The sequence below is a fragment of the Heptranchias perlo genome, unplaced genomic scaffold (assembly GCF_035084215.1).
Source record: "Heptranchias perlo isolate sHepPer1 unplaced genomic scaffold, sHepPer1.hap1 HAP1_SCAFFOLD_56, whole genome shotgun sequence".
Classification (NCBI taxonomy): Eukaryota; Metazoa; Chordata; class Chondrichthyes; order Hexanchiformes; family Hexanchidae; genus Heptranchias; species Heptranchias perlo.
This window is the reverse complement of record NW_027139581.1, coordinates 691,323-707,130: the sequence shown is the minus strand read 5'-3', so window position 1 is coordinate 707,130 and position 15,808 is coordinate 691,323.

The following is a 15,808-nucleotide window of genomic DNA, read 5'->3' as shown; positions in this document are numbered from 1 at the left end:
ACAGACGCTCCCTGACCATGATCATTTCTCGTTCATTTACAGACGCTCCCTGACAATCACCATTTCACATTTATTTACAGACGCTCCATGGACATCACCGTTTCTCCTTCATTTACAGTCACTCCCCGTTGTCATCATTTCTCCTTTATTTACAGACACTCCCTGACCTGTCATCATGTCTCCTTCATTTACAGACACTCCGTGACCGTCATCTTTGCTCCTTCATTTATAGACACTCCCTGACCTGTCACCATTTATCCTTCAATTCCAAATGCTCCCTGACCATCGTCATTTCTCCTTCATTTACAGATGCTCCCTGACAATCTCCATTTTCTCCTTTATTGACAGACGCTCCCTGGACATCACCGTTTCTCCTTTATTTACAGACACTCCCTATTGTCATCATTTCTCCTTTATTTGCAGACACTCCCTGATCTGTCATCATTTCTCCTTTATTTACAGACACTCCCTGATCTGTCATCATGTCTCATTCATTCACAGACACTTCCTGACCGTCATCATTGCTCCTCCATTTACAGATGTTCCCTGACTGTCACCATTTCTCCTTTATTTGCAGATGCTCCCTGACCCAGCACGATTTCTCCATCATTGACAGATGCTTCCTGACCGTCACTGTTGCTCCTTCATTTACAGACGCTCCTTAACTCGCTGAGAATGCCCAGATAGGGAGACTGTGTACCCTGGTGAGAGATGGAGGTGAAGAGGGACTGTATGTCATGGTGCAGCTTGGAGGTGCAGGGGGACTGTATGCCCTGGTCTGAGACGGAGGTGTAGGGGGGCTTTACGTGCTGGTGAGAGATGGACGTGTCGGGGGACTCGATGTCATGGAACAGATGGAGATGTCGGGGGACTGTATGTCCTGCTGAGGGATGGAGGTGTCCGGGGCCTGTACGTCCTGCCATATCTTCGTTTTTTACCGATGGTCCCTGAACAATCACCATTTTTTCTTCTTTTAACGTTAGTCCCTGGCCCATCAACATTTCTCCTTCATTGCAGACGCTCCCTGACTGGTCGCAATTTCTGCTTGAATTATAAATGATCCCTTGCTCGTCACATTTTCTCCATCATTTACAGACACTCCCTGGCCCATCATAATCTGTCCTTCATTTACAGACGCTCCCTGACCGTCACCAATTCTGCTTCATTTACAGACACTCCCTGATCCGTCACATTTTTCCTTTGTTTCCAGACACTCACTGACCCTTACCATTTCTCATTCATTTACAGACGCTCCCTGACCGAAACCCGAAACCATTTCTCCTTCATTTACAGACACTCCCTGACCCGTCACAATTTCTCCTTCATTTATAGACACTCCCTGACAATCACCATTTCTCCTTCATTTGCAGACGCTCCCTGACCATCTCCATTCTTCCTTCATTTACAGACGCTCCCTGACTTGCTGATAATGCCCAGGTTACACTGCGCGTGCGCCGGGGCCTTTTGTTGAATTTCCGTTCGCAACGAAACAGGCGAAACCGGGAACCGGCGGGTAGTGGAGGGGGGTTAATGGAGGGGGGGTAATGGAGGGGGGATAGTGGAGGGGGATAGTGGAGGGGGATAATGGAGGGGGATAGTGGAGGGGGGATAGTGGAGGGGGGATAATGGAGGGGGGATCGTGGAGGGGGGATAATGGTGGAGGGATAATGGAGGGGGGATAGTGGATGGGGATAGTGGAGGGGGGATAGTGGAGGGGGGATAGTGGAGGGCGGGTAGTGGAGGGGGGATAGTGGAGGGGGGATAGTGGAGGGGCGATAATGCCGCCTGTTTTCTCTCGGGTCCTGGGCCCGACACTCGGTGTTTCTGGGCCCTGCGATCCCCGCCCTTTATTAACCCGCTCTCTCCAGCTCTTTTCCTGCCGCCTCTCCCTCAGTCGCCGCCCGCCCGCCGCGCATGCTCAGCTCACATTGAGCGGGTGATTGACGGGAGCTCCGGGCCAATAGGAAGAGCGGGGGCGGGGCTGGAGGACCGAGTGGGCGGCGGGTCCTCCAACCAATGGGAGTGAGTGATGGGCGGGACTTGCGCCACCGAGTGGGCGGGGCTGAGCCCGGATCTCCCTCATTGGCTGAAACTCTGCACCATTTTGAAACCTGATTCATTTCAAACTCCAGGAGAAAACTGGACCTTTCTGTTGTGGCTTCAAACAGATGGAACCCTGTGGGGCGGAGCAAAGATTTCAACATTAGTTAGTAAAATGGATTAATTCAGGACAGAGAGCTCGGAGTAATGGGGGAATAACACAGTGTGGGGAGAGAGGGAATGCAGTGGGTGTTGTGTCGATGGATTGTCCAAAGGTGTTTGAGAAGGTGCCGCACAGGAGGCTCTTTGATAAAATTAAGGCTCACGGAATTGAAGGGAGTGGGGCAGCGGGGACAGGAAGTTGGGGAAAGGCCAGAAAACAGAGAGTGGTGGATAATGGATATTGTTCAGACTGGAGGGATGGAAACAGTGGTGTCCCCCAGGGTCAGTGTTGGGACCATTGCTCTTCTCAATATAGGGAAATGATCTGGGCTCGGGTATATGGGGCAAAAGATGAAAATCTCCAAATGACGCCAAAGGGACCAGGGCTCAGTGTGAAGAGGACTGTCAGTGCTTTCAGTGTGACATATACAGGTTAGTAAATGGGGCAGGTAGATGTCGGATGAAATTTAACACAGAGAAATGTGAGGTGATAGATTTTGGGAGGAAGAATAAGGAGATGAAATGTACACTCAATGGCAAAACTTTAAAATGATTAAAGGAGCAGAGAGACTTCGGGGTTTAAGACTGTAGCGAACACCTTGTCTTATTAATTAGCAGGTTTGAGAGTCTAGCATCAGCAACTTTAATACTTTATTAAGAAATATGAGATGAACAGATTCTCTGTCCTTTACCCTATCGTATATCCATCCATCAATCAGAGTAAACATGCAAGACCCCCGTATCAACAGTAACTTACACGAGGTCAGCCCGCTGGATGGAACCTCAGGCGCCCTGAGCTCGATCTCCGGTGTCTCCAGTCCCGACTCTCCCCTTCCATCACTATCCCGTCACTTTTATACCCTGCAGTGACACATCTCTGTACTTCACTCTTTGTCATCTCGGCTTGGTTTCGGCGGGAATCGAGGAAAAGACAGCCGGAATTTCTCTAATCTCTGATTTCCAGGAAGACACATTCCTTGTTTCCCAGAAATTACTCTTCTCCACTCATTTTCTCATTATCCCTATTATTATTTATTATATTTTCACAAATCTCGGTACAAACATCACACATTCCAACAGGTTAGATACGGAGCAAAGTTATGCTGTACCTGCCCTGGGATTGTTTGATGAGACTATGTGGAGGGAGCTTTACTCTGCATCGAACCAGCGCTGTACCTGCCCCGGGAGTGATTGATAGGACAGTGTAGAAGGTGCTTTGCTCTGTAACTAGCCCGTGCTATACCTGCCTTCGGAGTGTTACACGGGGCGGTGTAGAGGGAGCGTTAATCTTTCTGTAAGCTGCGCTGTCGCTGACATGGGAGTATTGGATGGGACGGTATAGAGAGAGCTTTGTCCTGTATCTAATCCGTGCTGCACCTGCCCTGGGCGTGTTTGATGGGACAGTGTAGAGGGAGCTTTACTCTCGACCTAACCCATGCTGTACCTGCCCTGGGAGTGTTTGATGGGACCGTGTAGAGGGAGCTTTGCTCTGTATCTAACCCGTGTTGTACCTGCCCTGGGAGTGTTTGATGGGTCAGTGTAAAGAGAGCTTTACTCTGTTTCTAACCAGTGCTGTCGCTGTCCTGGGAGTGTTTGATGGGAGAGTGTAAAGAGAGATTTACTCACATATCCTCTCCATCACCAAGACCGCCTACTTCCACCTCTGTAACATTGTGCATCTCCAGCCCACCTCAGCTCATCTGTTGCTGAAACCCTCATCAATGCATTTGTTACCTCTTGACTTGACTATCCCAAAGCTGTCCTGGCCGGCCTCTCATCTTCCACCCTCCATAAATTTGAGCTCATCCAAAACTCTGCTGCCCGTATTCTAACTCGCAACAAGTCCTGTTCATCCAACACCCTTGTGCTTGCTTTTGGTCGGTCTGGGAACACCTCGATTTTAAAATTCTCATCCTTGTTTCTAAATTCTTCCATGGCCTCGCCCCTCCCTATTTCTGTAACCTCCCAGATTTCTGCCCTTCTCCTTAATCGCTCCACCTTTGGCGGCCGTGCCTTCAGCTGCCTGGGCACTAAGCTCTGGAATTCCTTCCTGAAACCTCTCCACCTCTCTCTCCCCCTTTAAGACGCTCATTAAATCTTACCTCTTTGACCAAACTTTTGGTCACCTGTCCTAATATCTCCTTATGTGGCTCAGTGTCAAATTTTGTTTGATAATCGCCCCTATGAAACGCCTTGGGACCTTTTATTATGTTAAAGGCGCTACATAAATGCAAGTTATATTGTTGCATATGAACTGCTCTGTGCCTGACCTGGGTGTCCCGGATACTGACAAGAGGAGCTCTGACTGATGAAATGTCCCATTTCCAGGCTCTGACATCCATCACCTCGATGAGCACAAAAATCCATCAGATACTGAGGGACAGGGACTGTCCGGGACAGTGACAAGTCTTACTCAATAAGCTATAAATTGATCCTGAACCTCTTAGAATCATAGTATCATAGAAAATTTACGGCACAGAAGGAGGCCATTCGGCCCATCGTGTCCGCGCCGGCTGAGAAACGAGCCACCCAGCCTAATCCCACTTTCCCGCGTTTGGTCCGGAGCCCTGCAGGTCACGGCTCTTCAGGTGCACATCCAGGTATTTTTTTATATGAGTTAAGGGTTTCGGCCTCTACCACCCTCTCAGGCAGCGAGTTCCAGACCCCCACCGCCCTCTGGGTGAAATTATTTTCCTAATTTTTGCTCGAATCCTTCCACCAATCACTTTAAATCTATGCCCCCTGGTTATTGATCCCTCCGCTCAGGGAAATAGGTCCTTCTGATCCACTCTACCAAGGCCCTACATAATTTTGTACATCTCCATCAAATTACCCCTCAGCCTCCTCTGTTCCAAGGAAAACAACCTCAGTCGATCCAATCTGTCATCACAGCTAAAATTCTCCAGTCCTGGCAACATCCTCGTGAATCTCCTCTGCACCCTCTCTGGTGCAATTACATCCTTCCTGAAATGTGGTAACCAGCACTGTGCGCAGCACTCAAACTGTGGCCTAACTAGTGTTTTATACAGTTCCAACATAACATCCCTGCTTTTATATTCTATGCCTTAGCGAATAAAGGAAAGCATTCCATCTGCCTTCTGAAACCACCTTATCCACCTGTGCTGCTACAATGCCAAATGAAGCTAGTTGAATTTTTTGAGAAGCTAATTAATGTGGAAGATAAGGAAGGTCTATGGATGTTATTTATATGAAGTTCCAGAAGGCATTCGACAAGGTTCCATAAAAGTGTCCGTTAACAAAATCGAGAGTGCATGGAATTGGATACAACTCATTGGCCTGGACAGGGAATTGGTTATGAGGTAGGAGACAGAGAGTGGGGATAAAGGGTATGGAGTCAAATCAGCAGGATGTGACTAGTGTTATCCCCAGAGATCTGCACTGGGGATTCAGCTTTTCACCATGTTGAGAAATGACTTGGATGAAGGAATAGGGAGCCGTGTATCCAAGCTCGCTGACGACAGTAAGTTAGGAAGCACAATAAATATTGTAGCTGGGAGCAGGTAGTTGCAAAGGGACGTTGATAGATTAAATGAATGGGCAAAACTGTGGCAGATGGAGTTCAATGTGGGAAAGTGTGAGGTCATTCGCTTTCGACCGAAGAAAGATAGATCAGATTATCAAAATGGTGAGTTGCTGGGAACTGTGGAAGAGCAGAGGTATTGTGGGGTCCAAGTCCAGAAATCACTAAAAGCTGAAGGATAGGTGCAAAAAATAATTGAAAAGACGAATGGAACTTTGAGCCTGATCAAAAAGGGCTGGAACACAAAGGGTGGAAGTTATGTTAAAGCTGTGCTGAGCTCTGGTTGGACCCCAACTGGAGACTGAATTCAGTTCTGGGCAGCGCACCTCAGGAAGGATATATGGGCCTTGGAGGGGGTACAGCACAGATTCACCAGAATGATACGGGGGCTAAAAAGTTTAAATTATGAGGACAGACTGCACAAACCAGGCTTGTATTCCCTTCAGTATAGAAGATTAAGGGCTGATCTAATGCTCGTATTTAAGATGATTAAAGGATTTGATGGGGAAGATAGAGAGAAACTATTTCCTCTGGTGGGGCTTTGCAGAACAAGGGGGCATAACCTTAAAATTAAAGTTAGTCCGTTCAAGGGTGATGTCAGAAAGCATTTCTTCACACAAAGGGCAGTGGAAATCTGGAACCCTCTCCTCCAAAAAGCTGTTGAGGCTGGGGATCAATTGACAATTTCAAAACTGAGATTGATCGATTTTTGTGAGGCGCGGGTATTAAGTGTTCAAATCCAAGGCGGGTAAATGGAGTTAATTTACAGATCGAACTTGATCTAAAAGCATGGGGGAACACGCTCGAGGGTTTAAAAGGCCGACTCATGTTCCTCTGTTCCGAAGGTGAAGTAAAATGATTCTTAAAATATGATTCTCTGGTCCTCACACCACGGGCTGCATGTGTGCCCCGCCCGCCCGCTTTGTGTAAACACATGAAACAAGAGCCTGGCGGACCGGAGCTTCATCCACCCGCCCCAGGCCGCACCAGAGGACATAACGGGGCTAAAAACCAGCAGGAATCAAGCGGGACTGAGCTCCGCGGACTTCCCCACCTCCACCGTTCCTGTTAGTCACTAAATCAGGGCGGTGAAAGATGAAAACCGGCCTCACTGTGTTTGTATCACAGAGATGAGGGGATTGGGCAGAACACCAGACCAACACCTTGTGATGATGGAAAGTCTTCTCATTATTTAATGAATTTAACAATTCCAGTAAAGGGATATTTCACCACATTCTTCAACTCCTCTCTGAATTTAGTCTGGGTCACGGCATAAATACACGTGTTGGTGCAGCAACTCAGGAGCTGGAGCATAAATCCCAGTTCTTGTACAAATTTAGGGAGAGAAACAGGAATAAAGTCTAACAGATACAATCGGTTCCACACAGAATACAACAGAAACACCGCCCATAACAGGATAAAATTCGCCGATATAACAAACAGTAAAATGATGGATTTCCTTCTCTTCTCCATCTCTGGGTCACTGGGACTCTCCCCACTGCTGTGGGCCCGGAGTCTCCTGCGGACTCTGCTCGACAATAAAATGTGTCTGACGGTTAAAACATTGAGCAGCAGAATCAGAACAAATGGAACAAATGGGGTTACAATATAATGAAGGAATTCAATTACTGTCCACACCTGAGAGTAAATAACATAAACTGATGCATCACAAAACCAGGGATTATTACTAACCCAATATTGATCTCCATACATGAAGTACCAGAAAGTGTTCTTCACACAGAACAGCACACTCACTGTTCCCAGAACCACAGCCGCCGTTTTCTCGGTGCAACATTTTGTTTTCAGCTTCTGGAAACAAATGGCCACAAATCGATCAAAGGTGAAAGTGACTGTGAACCAGACAGAACAGTCTGTGGCTGCGTAAAGCAGGACGGCGTGGATATTACACACTTTAAAGGCCCACATGAACTGAAACTGAGCCCGATGAACAATCGCAATCTGCCTGAATATCAGATCAGTGATAACGACCAGTAGATCGGCCGCTGCCATGGACACCAGGTAACGGGTGACACATTTGCAGAGACCGCACCTTCCTCGAGACAGGATCACAATCGTCACTAAGTTCACTGTAAGGAAGAGAAAAACAGGGAATTCTACTTCACACTGAGAGTAAAAGCAGCAGCCTGGTGGAATTCAGGGTGAAATGTTCAGCGTTATTATTGAATCCAGGGACAGAATCTAATTACTCGTGAAGTTGAGTTCGAAGATCAGCCATGATCTTATTGAATGGCGGAGCAGGCTCGAGGGGCCGGATGGTCTACTCCTGCCCCTATTTCTTATGTTCGTATGTACTTTCCTTGTGACAGAACTTTCTGCTGCGGAGAGGGTTTGTTGTAAATGACCGCCCCGGTGTAGAAGGAAACCAAAACCACCAGCAGGCCCCAGCTCCAATCCAGGGCCTGTCATGGGTCGGCAGTTGGAAGTTACAATGGCCTCAGTGACCTTGGGTTAGGAGATGAAGTAGAACGCCTACTGGTCCGATTTAACCTAAGATCCTGGCCAGGGAGGGGGATGGATTCAGTAACGAGGAACGGAATTTGTGATCGGGGCCGAAGACAATGGCTTCAGTCTTCGCAATGTTTAAATGGACGAAATTTTGCTGATCCAGGACTCGACGCCGGACAAGCAGTCTGACAAACCAGAGGCAGTGAAGGGGCCGGGAGAGGCGGTGCTGAGGTACTGCTGAGTGTGAGTGTACACCTGGAATCTGACAGTGTGCTTTCGGAGGATGTCGCCGAGGGGAAGCTTGCATATGTGAAATAGGAGGATTGTTCCTTGGGGGACACCAGCGATAACGGTGCGGGGGTGGGAAGATATGCCGATCCAGGAGATTCTCTGAAGAAACCTGGATGGATCGGAATGGAACCAGGCGAGGGCAGTCCCACCCTGTTGGACAACGGACGAGAGGCGTTTGAGGTGGATGGTGTGGTCACCCGTGTCAAAGGATGAAGAGGGATAGTTTACCACGGTCAGTCACATCGGATGTGATCTGTGACTTTGATTCGGCCCGATTCCGCGCTGTTGCAGGGGCGGGAACCTGATTGGAGAGGTTACTGGTGCAGTTTCAGGCAAGAAAGGCATGTGTTCGGGAGGTGACAACAAGTTTCAGGAGAGGAAAGGGAGGTTGGAGACGGGGGCCGGAATTTGCAAGGACAGAGAGGTCATGGATGGTTTTTTTGAGGATGGGGTGATGACGGCAGATTTGAAAGGAAGGTGACAGAATCAGACAAGAGAGAACCGGGAAAAAAAGGGTTAACTTTGCCCCTTTAGATATTACATTTGGACATTGCATGTTTAAATTGCAAAGGCAGCAATGTGCAGAAACTTCGAGAAGCTTCGAACAGGCTTTTGGTTCGCAAAACAACTGATAGGAATCTCAACAAATCGCAACTTGGAAAAACAGTGCTGAGAGAGTTTGAAATCTTTGGGAGAGACAATTCAAGTTACTCATACCTGGTTTCACACGGGGAAAAGGCTGTTGGAGATTTCACACGGTGATTTCACTCGGTGATTTCACACGGTGGGTTCACTCGGTGATTTCACACGGTGGTTTCACTCGGTGGGTTCACACGGTGATTTCACACGGTGGCTTCACTCGGTGATTTCACACGGTGATTTCACTCGGTGATTTCACACGGTGATTTCACTCGGTGATTTCACACGGTGATTTCACACGGTGGTTTCACACGGTGATTTCACACGGTGGTTTCACTCGGTGGGTTCACACGGAGATTTCACTCGGTGATTTCACACGGTGATTTCACACGGTGGTTTCACACGGTGAATTCACACGGTGGTTTCACTCGGTGATTTCACACGGTGTTTTCACACGGTGGTTTGACTCGGTGATTTCACACGGTGGGTTTCACACGGTGGAAAGGCCGCACCTGGGGTCACATGGTTTTGATTGGCCCAGCCAACAGTCCATTATCAATGCAATAGTGGGTGAGTGGCCAAAATGGGACTTCTCTTCATTATTACTAACACCCCAACTGGCAAAATCATATCAAGATGGGACATCGTGGCAGACTCTTTAATGTCGTTGGAGGAACCTTCAGAAGCTTCACCTGGAGGAAGGACGTCCAACAACAAAAGAAGAAAACTTCAAGTGAGAGAGAGAGAGAGAGCTGATCGCTCTTCTGCCTTGGTGCTGAAATCCTTGGTTTTAAGCTTGAATGTATTGTTTGATTTGTTACATGCTTGTGAGAATTATGTAAATCATTAAATAATCTCTTTGATTAACAAACCGACAACATACATCTTTGACTGACTATTGTCCAGGCCCTATAATCGTTTATAATATCAGCGAGCATGGGGATCAGGAAGGGAAGTTGGGTGGTCAGCAGTTCAGTGGGAAAAGGGCCGAGGCAGCAGCAGATTGGTTTCATGGTCAAGATGAGCTCGGAGAGGGCATGAGGGGAGATAGAAGAGAAACAAGAGAAAGATGTGGATTCAGGGTTAGGGCTGGGGGGCGGGGACCTTCGGGAAGATTGGCTCGGTGGACTGGAGGAAGGTAGAGAAGCGGCAGAGGCAGCTGAATGAATGGTCTCAATCTTAGTGACAAAGAAGTCCATGAGCTCCTAGCACTTGAAGGAAGTGAGGGTGGAGGGGGCAGGGGAGAGGGGTTTCAGAAGGCGGTTTGTAGTGAAGAGAAGCCGGGGTCATCTTTGCATTCCAGGGTGATCCTTGAATAGTGAGGAGTTTTAACAGAGGAGAGCAGGTCCCGATAGTGCTTGATGAGGTCCAGCGAGATCTGGCGATTAATGGCTTATCCAGATGTGCGTCATAAGTGTTCAAATCTGCGTCCCTTGGAACTTAAGGAGCAACGATGGGAATCGTACCAAGGAGAACGAACAGGGTGAGAGAGAGTAAAGGGTTTACTGGGGTCAATGATATCAAAGGTGCAGGTGAGGGTGAGATTGAGCGTGTCAGTAGCTGCAGAAGTATCGTGACCAATGGAGGGTCAAAGGTGAAACAGTTGGGAATTTCAAAGTGATTTGAAGGAATGGGATTAAATCAAAACCAAAGGAAATAAACCAATTCAAACATAACTGAATAAACAACAACAATTTGCATTTATATAGCGCCTTTAACATAGTAAAACATCCCAGTGCGCATCAACAGTAGATGTTAGATAGTCCATGTGGACCTCACTGAGATTTCCTGTAATGTGGCCCACGGGAACGGGACGAAATGAAAACAGTGGAAATCAATCAACTCAATCATAACTGAACAAATAATTTACTGGAACAAATATTATAGTTTAAAGCCTGTCCTGACCATCTAACACAAATGACCATAAGGCAGAGCGGGAGACGTTTGAAAGTAAGACAGCTGCCTGGAGCTGAATCATTATTGGATATTGTCCAATATTTCAGAGTGTATTGGTGATCTGACTGTCAGCGCTGGTTTCCACAGATCAGTGTCATTAATTATAACCAGCAGACCTTAAAACTCTTGTTGCCAATGAACACATATTTCTGATCCGTTGCTCGGGTTCAATGCAGAGAGCAGAGGGCAAACTGTTCAATAAAGAGAATCCTCCACCAACCTTCCTTGTTTACAGCCAACAGTCAAATTAGCAGTTGATTCCTATAAAAATGACTGTCAGTTGAAGAAAGTAATGAAAAGGACATAGTTTCCATTGGACTGGTAGCAGTGAATCGGCAACTGTTCACATGTTACATGAAGGATACAAGGTGCGTTACCAGACACTGAACAAGAGGATTATACTGAAAACAATTAATAACCGGGTCTAAAGGACAAGGGCAGTAAATACAATTAAATATGCTTTACAGAATTATTTGCTGAAATAATGACTTACCAGGAACACCAACAGCAGCGAGGAGCGGATAGTAAATTCTTTGTACATCATAAATTGCCCACAGAATCCGAAGCTCAGTTGGAACATACCAGAACATTCTTTCATTATCTGTGAGATCCAATGATCACTGTTTGCACTGGAGGCAAAGCTGCATCAAACATTCTGATGTGACGCCTTGAAAACAGTCCCTATTTATATCTTGGGGGAACTCTCCAGTGAGACAATTAAACGACACACTGACTGACATTAATTACAGTCACTGAACAAACAGGTTAGATTAATCCCTTAAAACCATCACTCTATATTGTCAATTATAGGTAAACAAGTATTTTACTGACATGAAGTGATGGTGCCGATAATTCTAAATATTACTTCAAAAAAAATCGTGAAAGAAGAAAATATGAATCCCGCAGTCTTACAGTACTGATGTGAAGAGAGAGCAGCTTCACTGACATGGTTCAGATTATTTCTGCAATAAGAATTCAGTCTGCAATTTCAGAATTTTTCAAATCAGTTTCTGGGTTGGACTTAACAAAAGTGCGAAAGACAAAAAGGAAGGATAGAAGCAGATCAAGTAATGGTCAGTATGGATAAATGGGGGCTGATAATACAATGGTCAGTAATGATACATTGGGCCTGTTAATACAATGGCCAGTAAGTATACATCGGGGCTGATAATACAATGGTCAGTAATGATACGTGAAGGTTGATATCACAATGGTCATTATGGATACATGGGGGCTGATAATACAGTGGTCAGTCAGGATACATGGGGACTGATAATACAATGGTCAGTAAGGATACATGGGGTCGATATTACAATGGTCAGTAAGGGTTCATGGTGTCCGATAAGGTAATGGTCAGTCAGGATAAATGGGGCTGATAATACAATGGTCGGTACGGATAAATGAGCGATGATAATACAATGGTCATTAACGATACACGGTGTCTGATAATACATTTGTCAGTATGGATACAGGAGAATGATAATACAATGGTCAGCCAGTATACATGGGGCTGTTTATTCAATGGTCAGAAAGGATGCGGGTGGATGATAATGCAATGGTCTTCAAGGATACATGGCTCTGATAATAGAATAGTGAGTAAGGATACAAGAGGATGATAATACAATGGTAACTAAGGATGCCAAAGGATGATAATGCAATGGTCAGTACGGATACATGGGGGCTGATAATACAATGGTCAGTAAGGATATATGGTTGATGATAATAAATTGTCAGTAAGGATATATGGGGGCTGATAATACAATGGTTAGTAAGGGTACATGGGGGCTGATAATACAATGGTCAGTAAGGAAATATGGGGGATGATAATAAAATGGTCAGTAAGGATATATGGGAGTTGATAATACAATGGTCAGTAAGGATACATGGGGATGATATTACAATGGTCAGTAAGGGTTCATGGTGTCTGATAAGGTAATGGTCAGTCAGGATAAATGGGGCTGATAATACAATGGTGGTTACGGATAAATGAGCGATGATAATACAATGGTCATTAATGATACACGGGGTCTGATAATACGATTGTCAGTATGGATACAGGAGAATGATAATACAATGGTTAGAACGGATGCAGGTGGATGATAATACAATGGTCTTCAAGGATACATGGCTCTGATAATACAATGGTGAGTAAGGATACAAGAGGATGAAAATACAATGGTAACTAATGATACCGGAGGTTGATAATACAATGGTCAGTTAGGATACATGGGTGCTCATAATACAATTGCCAGTAAGGATACATGGGGGCTGATAATACAATGGTCAGTAAGGATACATAAGGGCTGATAATGCAATGGTGAATATGGATATATGGGGTCTGATAATACAATGGTCAGTAAGGATACATGGGGGCTGATAACACAATGGCCAGTAAGGATACATGGGGGCTGATAATCCAATGGCCAGTAAGGATACATGGGTGCTCATAATACAATTGCCAGTAAGGATACATGGGGGCTGATAATACAATGGTCAGTAAGGATACATAAGGGCTGATAATGCAATGGTGAATATGGATATATGGGGTCTGATAATACAATGGTCAGTAAGGATACATGGGGGCTGATAATACAATGGTGATTAAGGATATATGGGGTCGGATAATACAATGGTCAGTAAGGATACATGGGGGATCATAATACAATGGTCAGTAAGGATACATAAGTGCTGATAATACAATGGTCAGAGAGGGTACATGGGGTCTGATAATACAATGGTCAGTCACGATACATCAGTGCTGATAATACCATATTCAGAGAGGGTACATGGGTGCTGATAATACAATGGTCAGTCACGATACATAAGTGCTGATAATACAATGGTCAGTAAGGATACACGGCAGCTGGTAAAACAATGAGTAAAAGGGCAGTCAAAGGAAGCGTGGGACTGATTTGGGACAAAAAGGGAGATCTTCTTGTGGAGGCAGTGGGCATGGCTGAGGTACTAAACGAATGCTTCGCATCAGTCTTCGAGAGAGAAGAGGATGCTGCCACTGTCGCAGTAAAGGAGGAGGTAGTAGCGATATCAGATAGGGCAAAAATAGGTAAAGAGGAGGTACTTGAAAGGTTGGCAGCTCTCAAAATAGAAAAATCACCCGATCCTAACCAGATCCATCCTATGTGACTGAGAGAAGTAAGGGTAGAAATTGCAGAGGCTCTGGCCACAATCTTCCAATCCTCCTGAGATACGGGGCAATGCCAGATTATTGGAGGAACGCAATTGCTATACCCATGTTAATAAAGGGGCGAGTGATAAACCCGGCAATTACAGGCCAATCAGCCTAATGTCAGTGGTGGGGAAACTTTAAGAGACAATAATCCTGGACAAAATTAATTTGCACTTGGAAAAGTATGGGCTAATAAGTGAATGTCAGCACGGATTTGTCAACGGAAAATCACGTTTCACTAACTTGATTGAGTAATTTGATGAAGTAATGGAGAGGGTCGATAAGGGCAGTGTGGTAGATTTTGTGTATATGGACTTTCAAAAGGCTTTTCATGAAGTACCACCTAATGGAAAAAAAAATAGCATATGAGATTAAAGGGACAGTGGCATTCTGGATACAATATTGGCTTAGGGTCAGAAAGCAGAGAGCAGTGGTGAACGGTTGTTTTACAGACAGGAGGGAAGCATACAGTGGTGTTCCCCAGGGGTTGGTGTTCGGACCATTGCTCTATGAGATCCAAATTAAATGGCCTGGACTTCGGTATACAGGGTATAATTTCAAAGCTTGCGGATAATACGTAACTCAGGAATGCAATAAGCAATGTGGAGGATAGTAACAGACTTCAGGAGAACATTGACAGAATGGTAAAATGGGCAGACACATGGCAGATAAAATGTAATGCATAGAATGTGAAGTGATCCATTTTGTTCGGAAGAATGAGGAGAGGTCATATATTCTAAATGGTACAATTTTAAAGTGGGTACCGGAACAGAGAGAACGGGGAGATTATGTACACAAATCTTTGACGATGGCAGGACAAGTTGTGAAGGCTGTTGAAAAAGCATATGGGATCCTGGGTTTTATTAATAGAGGCATAGAGTACAAAAGCAAAGAAGTGAAGCTGAACCTTTATAAAACACTGGTTAGGCCTCAGCTGGACAATTGTGTTCAATTCTGTGCACCACACAGGAGGAAGGAGGTGAAGGCCTGAGAGAGGGTGCAGAAGAGATTTACTAAAATGGTACCAGGGATGAGGGACTTCAGTTATGTGGAAAGACTGGAGAAGCTGGGATTGTTCTCCTTCGAGACGAGAAGGTTAAGAGGAGATTTGATAGAGGTATTCAAAATCATGAACAATTTTGATAGAATAAACAAGGAGAAACAGTTTTCATTGGCAGATGGGTAGGTAACGAGACGGCACAGATTTAAGGTGATTGGCAAAAGAGCCAGAGGCGACATGAAGAAACATTGTTTCAATGCAGATATTTGTAATGATGTGGAATGCACGGCCTGAAAGGATGGTGAAAGCAGATTGAATAGTAACTCTCATATAGGGAATTGGATAAATACTGGAAAAGCAAAAAAATAGAGGCTCGAGGGGCTGAATGGCCTCCTCATGTTCCGATGTTCCGAAGATAACTCCACTTACCCATGATGCCTGTAATAGCCATATTATCATTGTTTAATGATAAAACCAATATAGAACCACAGTTATTTTCCAACAATGGTAACTTATTTTCACCCTG